This window comes from Barbus barbus (genome assembly GCF_936440315.1).
Source record: "Barbus barbus genome assembly, chromosome: 7".
NCBI classification, from domain to species: domain Eukaryota; kingdom Metazoa; phylum Chordata; class Actinopteri; order Cypriniformes; family Cyprinidae; genus Barbus; species Barbus barbus.
In genome coordinates, this window is record NC_136735.1 from 23,003,228 (window position 1) to 23,011,004 (window position 7,777).

General features: G+C 34.6%; 1 protein-coding gene and 1 long non-coding RNA gene across 2 annotated transcripts in view; one reads left to right on the forward strand and one right to left on the reverse strand.

The window, feature by feature from the left end:
* LOC306873167 (methylcytosine dioxygenase TET2-like) overlaps positions 1–7,394 on the reverse strand; it is a 29,584-nt gene extending 22,190 nt beyond the window's left edge. The window contains exon 1 of the mRNA XM_079422255.1: positions 7,296–7,394. The gene's annotated coding sequence lies outside the window, so the exon portion shown is untranslated. The remainder of the gene's footprint in view (positions 1–7,295) is intronic.
* On the forward strand, positions 357–2,690 carry LOC306873169. The gene is made up of 3 exons (XR_013784462.1): positions 357–983; positions 1,147–1,232; positions 1,485–2,690. It is a non-coding gene; the product is annotated as an uncharacterized lncRNA (long non-coding RNA).
* Positions 7,395–7,777: the final 383 nt, after the last annotated feature.

Sequence of the window (7,777 nt, forward strand, 5' to 3'; positions counted from 1 at the left end):
TGCTAATAATGCTTCAGTAATTAGAAACGTGTTATGAATACTTATTAAAACGTCGAGTTTGTACATGTAAGCCTATTCCCGCCACTGAATAATAAAAAAAAAAGTTTGGTCACAATATTCTCATATTCTCTAAGGGGCGGCCCGGGCCTGGGCGCAGGTTACTTTTGAGGTTTGGTTTATATTATATTCTAAAATATATTGGCTGGATGTCCATATGTATGCACGATCATTAAGTAATGGCGATCTCGATTCGGAAACACATGCAAAATTATTCCTAGATGACAACGATTACTCTGTCTATTAAATCTTCGAAATTATGATCACAACAGTAAATTTAAACCTGCGTTCCCTCTGCTGCTGATCTGGAGAGAGTGCCATAAACTGATAAGGTAGATATAAAATGGACAGAGCAATGGATCTCCAGGACCAGGATTGAAAATCACTGTTTTAAAGTGTTTGATTTGAACATTTTGTGTTGTTTCTGTTATATTTCATTTTAATTATGTGAGGCAGTATTGAAAGTAGCCCTGCTGAAAAAAGCAATAGAACCCTGCCCAAAACACAATAGAAAATATAATGGATTTAATTTTTATAATGGGAATTGTATTAGTTGTAATGGAGACTATAATGGTGTCTACTGGTATGTGATGGGTTCTATTGGTGAGATGTTAAATCCTATTGGGAAAATGCCCAAAAAACACTACAAAAAGGAATTTTGTAATGGTTTTACTTGAAAAAGCTAATGGTTCATAATGGTATTTTAATGGAAACCATTGGAATTTTTGTGATGGTTTCTATTGGGGTTTTTTAGCAGGGGGGAGAAAGTGCCAGATTTGACTTCCAAAAGTAATGTATAAAATAAATGTAAATGCTAGCATTATCAGTTATTTTATGCTATCTAATACTGTTGTTTTTCTCTCCATCCATCTTTCCATACATCCAGATGTGCAACAAGTTTTGGTGCGAGAACGTAATAATTGGAGGTAACAATTCATATATCATTTTTTGTTTATTTACTTATTACTTTCAGCAGTTTCACCGTCATTAAAGATGAGTTGGTCACATAATGCCTTCATTCCCAAACTCTATGGAATCACTGTATAGTTGTATGCACCATAACAAACCACATTTTGTTTTGCTTTTCAGACCAGCCCTGTGGAACAACATAGAGAATTTGATTCTTAATTCTCTACCTCTCTGAAAATCCAGAGAATCTCATCCATCATTATCAGGTGAGCATCTGAAATCGATTAACAACCAAGTTACGCTACAAACCTAAATAAACAAATTAATTAAACTCAACCAAAATGGATCAAAATAAAATGAAGACACTTATTTTATTTTAAAATATAAATGTCAATTTCAAAATATTATCTCATTTTGTGTTATTTCATTGCGATGTATTTTTTGCACTGAGAAACAATCTGAAAAATACACAAGTGGTGTTGTAAGTAAATACACATTTGTTATGTTTTTTTTTTAAGGATACTCATGGGAACAAGGAGGAACTGTAACAGCTCACACTGAAGATCATCACGAAAGGTGGCTCAACAGATGATCATTTACAGGCTGGGATAGTGCTGGAAGGCAGAGGTGATGACAGGATTGGCAGGTGTTGCGAAGGCTTGTGTTTTTCTGTTTGCCCTAATTTATGCAATTAATCTGAGTTACCCCAAAGAGCTCAGATACTCATTTGATTTTCTTCAGAAGATTCTACTGGAACTAGACAGTAGCAAACTTTCTCCAAAGGTTTACTCTCTGAAGAACTGACTTCTTTGTTAAAATGAAATATCAATTGTGTTGTTTTGTATGGAAGCATATAGGTAGCATAATTCATTTTGAAATGTAATATGCAAAATGGCAATGCGATATGTAAAATGGCAACGTTTTTCTATATTTAAATTTACATTTTCTCATACATATGTGCAATGTTTAGTGCAAAATGAATATATTATTTACATTTGCCATTTCCTACACTAGTTTTAATATGCAAATTAAAAATATTTTAATGCTTTATAAGTTGCAAAATTAAAAAGATAATGTATTGCCTAAATTGATTAGATATGTTTAGCATATCCAAGCAAAAACGTTTGCAAAATTATAATTTCAATGCTGTTTTTCTAAATGCATGTAGACTTACGGCAAGGACACTTGGGATTGCCTTTTCATCATAATACCGCATGATAATTGTAAAAATGCAGTGAGAATTTCAGAATGCATTCCGAGCCAAAGGTGCAAATGGCAAATGTAAACTATATAATTGAATTTTCACTTGAAATACATAAAAACATTGCTATTTTACATATTGCATTGCCATTTTGCATATTACATTAAAAAATTCATTATGCTACTTATATGTAAGTCGTAATCTTACCATTACGACTTGAAATATGTTTGTCACAACACATATTTAGCCATACGCATCTGGCTCTAGTACAATGTTAGTCTGCAAACGTTTGATCGCAGTCTTGTTTTATTCTTAGGATGTTTGTTGCGTTTTCCAAAAGTAAATATTGGAAAAATGTAAATCCTTTAAGAAGTGTTGCAAAGGGTGAAAAATTAAGGAAGTGACCTGTTGGAAGTGAACTTCCATTTGTCGATTTGTCACATTTTTTTTGTACATTCACAATGTGTGGTTTCAGGCTGAACCGTTGCTTTGCAACCTGTCAAAAAATAAACTGAATTGCTTTAGTTTGTGTGATTTGCGTGTTTAATTTATATAAGATATTGAATGTACTAGAGCAGTGCAGTAAGCAGAACAAAAGCTGAAGATCTAAAATGTTAAGTTCAGCTCAATTTTTAATGATAAATGAGCTTAAATGTTTAGTAAACACAACTTGCAATAACTTAGTAGATTCTATCGTGTTACATATTTTTGTAAGTAAAGAATGTTGGTTCAACTCAATTATATTTTTTATATAAATGAGCTTAAATGTTAAGTTAACACAACTTGAAATTACTTAGCAGATTCTATCATGTTGCATGTTTTAAGTAAAGAATGTTGAGTGAACTCAAATATTTAAGTTCATATAACAAAGATTATCTTGTTCATTTTAAGTATAATTGTTCCAAGTTGGGTTTACTTAAAAAGTGTGATGCAAAAATAGTGCATATATATTTTAAGTAAATCCAACACATCATTTTTACCAGTGTATTTAAAACAACTTCTTAACCTTATCTTCTTTACACTGCTTACCTGTTCTGCATTAATTCTAAAATGTTTATATATTGTTCATTAAAATTGTTAACAAAGCAAATGGTTTAGTTCAATATCTATGAACTGTACTGTCACCTTATCTCTCAAGTCCTTTCAGGTTACAAAGCTCTGATATACTGATACCAAAAATGTACCAAAAATTAAAAAGAGGATTTTTTGCAGTCTCAAATAGGGCTTGTATATACATAATATAATAATAGCAATACTGTTCAATGTATAAAGCTTTAACGGAATCATCTGAACCATGGTAAGAATGTCACATTATACCAGCGTTTTGGTGGTTCAGATTAAAAATCTAGAGTGATGCTATGAGACTTCCTTGAAGATATTGAAGATATTGTTAATGAATCATGTTCTGCATATTTCTAACAAGAATGCAACAGAATATTTAATCACATATTAATAAATTAATAATTGTATTTTTGTCATGTATCTTGATTCAACCCAGTGTTCATTCCTCATCTTACCTTACCTTATCTTAGAAATGTAAGGTTTTTTTTTTTTTTTCTTGCCATTGTCACCTTTGGATTGAGGCCTTGGAGTTGCAATGCATTATTCCTTATAAGTCCACAACAGTATTATATACAGCTCTAAAAATAAATAAATACATGCATACATACAATTATCATTATGCAATTTTCCTGGAAAAAGTTTCACCCAATACTTTTAATCTCCTGACAGAGCGTGTATTTTACATTTCATGTTGGCTTGTAATATTTTCCAATTTATTTTTCACCAAACTTCAGAGACTGCTGATATAGCATTACTTTCTGCGGGGGGAAATGCAATGCACAGACATGGTCTCTGACACAAAAACCACATGAAAAGTATTGGACCACTTTGAGACATCCTCTGTCTGACCCAAATTTCAGATCGACCCCTGTTCATCTTTAACCTCATGAAATGTCACCCAAGGCTTATGGGTAGTTTACAGTCTTGAATGACATTGAGGTCCAGCTGTCTCTGTGGTAAATCTGCTGTCAACAAGGTCACTTTTAGCTTGCCACCCAGTGAATATACATGTGAACCTTACACTCCTTTCTCTCCTTTTCAATTATCAGCTTATTGAAAATATTCTTATGAAGTATTTTATGAAAAGGATGCTTTTAGATTCCATTACTCTGTGGCCTTGTTGCACTGTTGGGCTTGTGTGCAAGCCTGGTTGTGATTAGTGTGTCTGCTGGTATTGCATGTGTGCACCCCCACATACACACACAAAAGACACATGCAACAGACCTCTTCTTGGTAGACTTCTGAGCAATTCTTATATAAGCAAAATCCCCCTATAACCCCAAACTGACATCACCTTTTTTCGAAATTAGCATGTGGCATATGATTCTTATATTAGCCTGACATGCATATTTTTTCTAAATCTTTGATTCTGAGGGGAAACCCATCAAGCATTTCTGTTATGAACCACCATTCTACGCCTCTGCTGTAACCAACCAGATTTTCTCTGAATCCACACAGCTGGAAGTGGAGAAAACCTACTGAAAACCACATTTATAAGTGCATCATCACGTCATTCACCTCAGAGGAAATTTCAGTGCTTTTCTCAGAAGTACAGTACCAATCAGTACTTTATTTAATCTTTTATAGAGATTCACTGAGCTTTACAAAGATATTCAGCCAAGTCCTCTAACCACAAGACATTTGTAGTTTTCAGAGAACTGAAGGTGGCAGAAACTATGCAAGCCACATGCCATGAGTTTAACTTAGCTAAAGTCTTTTGAATACAAATCTTCTGGAAAGGGTCTAAATTGGCGTAGTCAATGACCGTGCTTTCCAGTGGCCTTCTTGGCTGGTGTAAGTACACTTCTCCATCTAACCCTGTGACTGGGTTGTGAGGTAGTGTTTGTAAACAGAGCGACCATGTGCGCTTACGCACGTGGAGTGTGCTCTTCAGTTCACGCCTGAGAATTAAACCTTGACAACGATACATATTCTAACGATGGATGAGACAAACATGTATGGTGACATATAAATCCCAGCAATCAGAGCTATTGTGACAATTTACACCAAAAATGCTTAAAATATTACTGAATCAAGTGCAGTACAAGCTATGAGCTGTTAACTAAGACAATAAATTACTATGCAGGCTGGAAAATGTTTTTGGCCATGATAATTGATATACAGTATATATGCCATTATTAATAAGCCCTACAAATAAAAATATTGTAACTAAATAATATAAAATTCCCATATTTTCATAGCAAATAGAGGCAAAAGTTGTTTTTTTTTAGACTGTTTGTCATTTGTTAACTGTCCAAATGTTAATGTTGTATATTCTCACCAGTTAAAACCTTACCATGGACACACAAGCATTGCAATTATATTAAAGCAAAAAAACAAACAAACAAAATGTTTAGTGACTGATGTATTGCTGTATCACCACTACTACAATTATCTGTTCTAAACATAAAATTGGAGTGGAAGCTAACACAGTATCCAGATTCCTTCACTGTGGTTACATTAGCATTTGCACCACCTCTCTATCACGCTTATTGACAACACTCCATAAAGGATCCCCTTGCAGGCATGGGCTAACTTCCACACTTCACATCTAAACAGAATGTTGGAATACACAAGCTAAATACACAAAAAAGGGACAGGACTTTTATCTGTATTATTCCAGTAGCCAATTATGATGCAAATCCTAATAGGGCTGTTAAAATCAGTTAAGCAAAGTTAACATTTGCAAATCATTAGTGCAGATAAAAGAGTTGCTGCTGTAGCCTTTTGTCACAGTTTACTCGAGTTAATACGTTTGATAGTTACCTGTGAAAAGCAACAATCAATTCAAAAATTCATCTGGAACATTCAGATTTTCTTACTTTTTATTTCCAGCTGAATATTGACTTTCTCAATACAATGGCAATTTATTAAAGCATTTGACATTTTCTTTGCTCAGTCTTAATTTCAATAGCCTATAGTTAATGTCAGACATATGCAAATATATTCCAGGCCAATACAATACAACATGGACTGTGAGCTGCAAATAATATGTTAATGGAATATAAATAAAATTCAACGTGGACACTAAATTGTTCTCTATATGATTGAATGTTATACAGAGAACTGATGTTCTCTAATTTAAATTTTTTTGCTTCTAATGAAAATATTCACTGTGAGCATAAAATGTAGACATAAGCACAGTTAAGATGTTGTGTACAAATAAACAATGGAAATCCTATTAATGTCAGACAAGGCAAAAATTCCACTCTCTGGTGGCCCTCAGCTAATGGTGCTATGGCATTGAGTTTCAGTTCTTTTAAAGCTTCTGACCTTGTGGGCTTCCACCACTACGCTCTTCTGTTTTTTTGTTTTTTTTATCCTCAGGACTGTGCTAGCCTTTGTGTCTGCTTGTCATTCACTGCTGAATGCAATGAAAGCAAGGAGCTTCACTATTCCTAGCTAAACACCTACATTCAATCAAAACACATATCAAATAAAGGAAAAATGTACCAAAAACAACTTTGTCATATTTAAAGAAAATAATATTCCTTGTCACATTTACATGAAAAATAATACATAATAATACATAATACATTAATATATTTCTTTGAATAAATATGATGTTTTTTCAGACCCTAAAATGCCTCTTTCTTGGATATACAGATGTCTAGCTAGGTCAGTGGACACTGAAGAGATAAGATAATTTTGTTAGCAGTGTGACTGTTTAGTCTTTCTCTCAGCACAGGAGATGTATTGGGAAATAGTGCCTGAAGAAGAATTGGCCAACAGCCTCACAAAGATCACCATTTTTCAAAGCAGACGCATTCCTAAAGCTGTCCACTGCACATCTTAGATAAAAATGACTGATGAAGACAAATGAGATTTAAATGCTTGAAATACATTCTGTCTGCACAAGCCAACAAAAAAAGGGACAGAGAGAGGGGAGGGAGAAAGAGAGACAGAAAACGTCAGCCATGTTGGTGAAGCTTTATCTAATATCCTTTCATTCTTATGTCAGCTCACGGTTTTAAAAAGGACAGTACATTGCTAAAAAGAGCTTGAAGTCATTAAAGAGACCCTGGAGGCCAAAGGAAAAAGGGCAAGAACAGGAAAACTCTCTCACCTTGTTTTAAGTCCTTCCACTTTGTAGAATTCCAACAAACCGTCTAGGTCTCCTCTTAAACAAATCCTAAAGGGCAGCCATCTTGCTTCCTTCTGTTCCGTCTATGAAACAGACTACCTCTGCATCAATATTCATGGGCAAGTCTGACGTCTGCTTTCATCATCAAGGGTAGAAGCCTTGCATTGCTGTTGGATCTCGAAGCGCGTCCAGACACAGCCCGTAAACACACGCTCACTCTTGTATGTGCTTCTATAAGCAGTGAGCAGAGTGAGACAGTCCAGTGAGCAAGTGTGTGCAGATCAGAGGAACCAAGCTTGCTTCGCTAGCAAGCTGAAGTAATTGCAAAATCGCTTTCCTGCTGGGTCCTCTCCACACAAAGGGGACTGAGTTTCTTTTCTTCCCCCTCCTTTTTTTTTTTCAGCCGTACACAATAGTGCACACTATACTGGCTGCCCTGAAGCACTGGACTGGATTGCACAGTT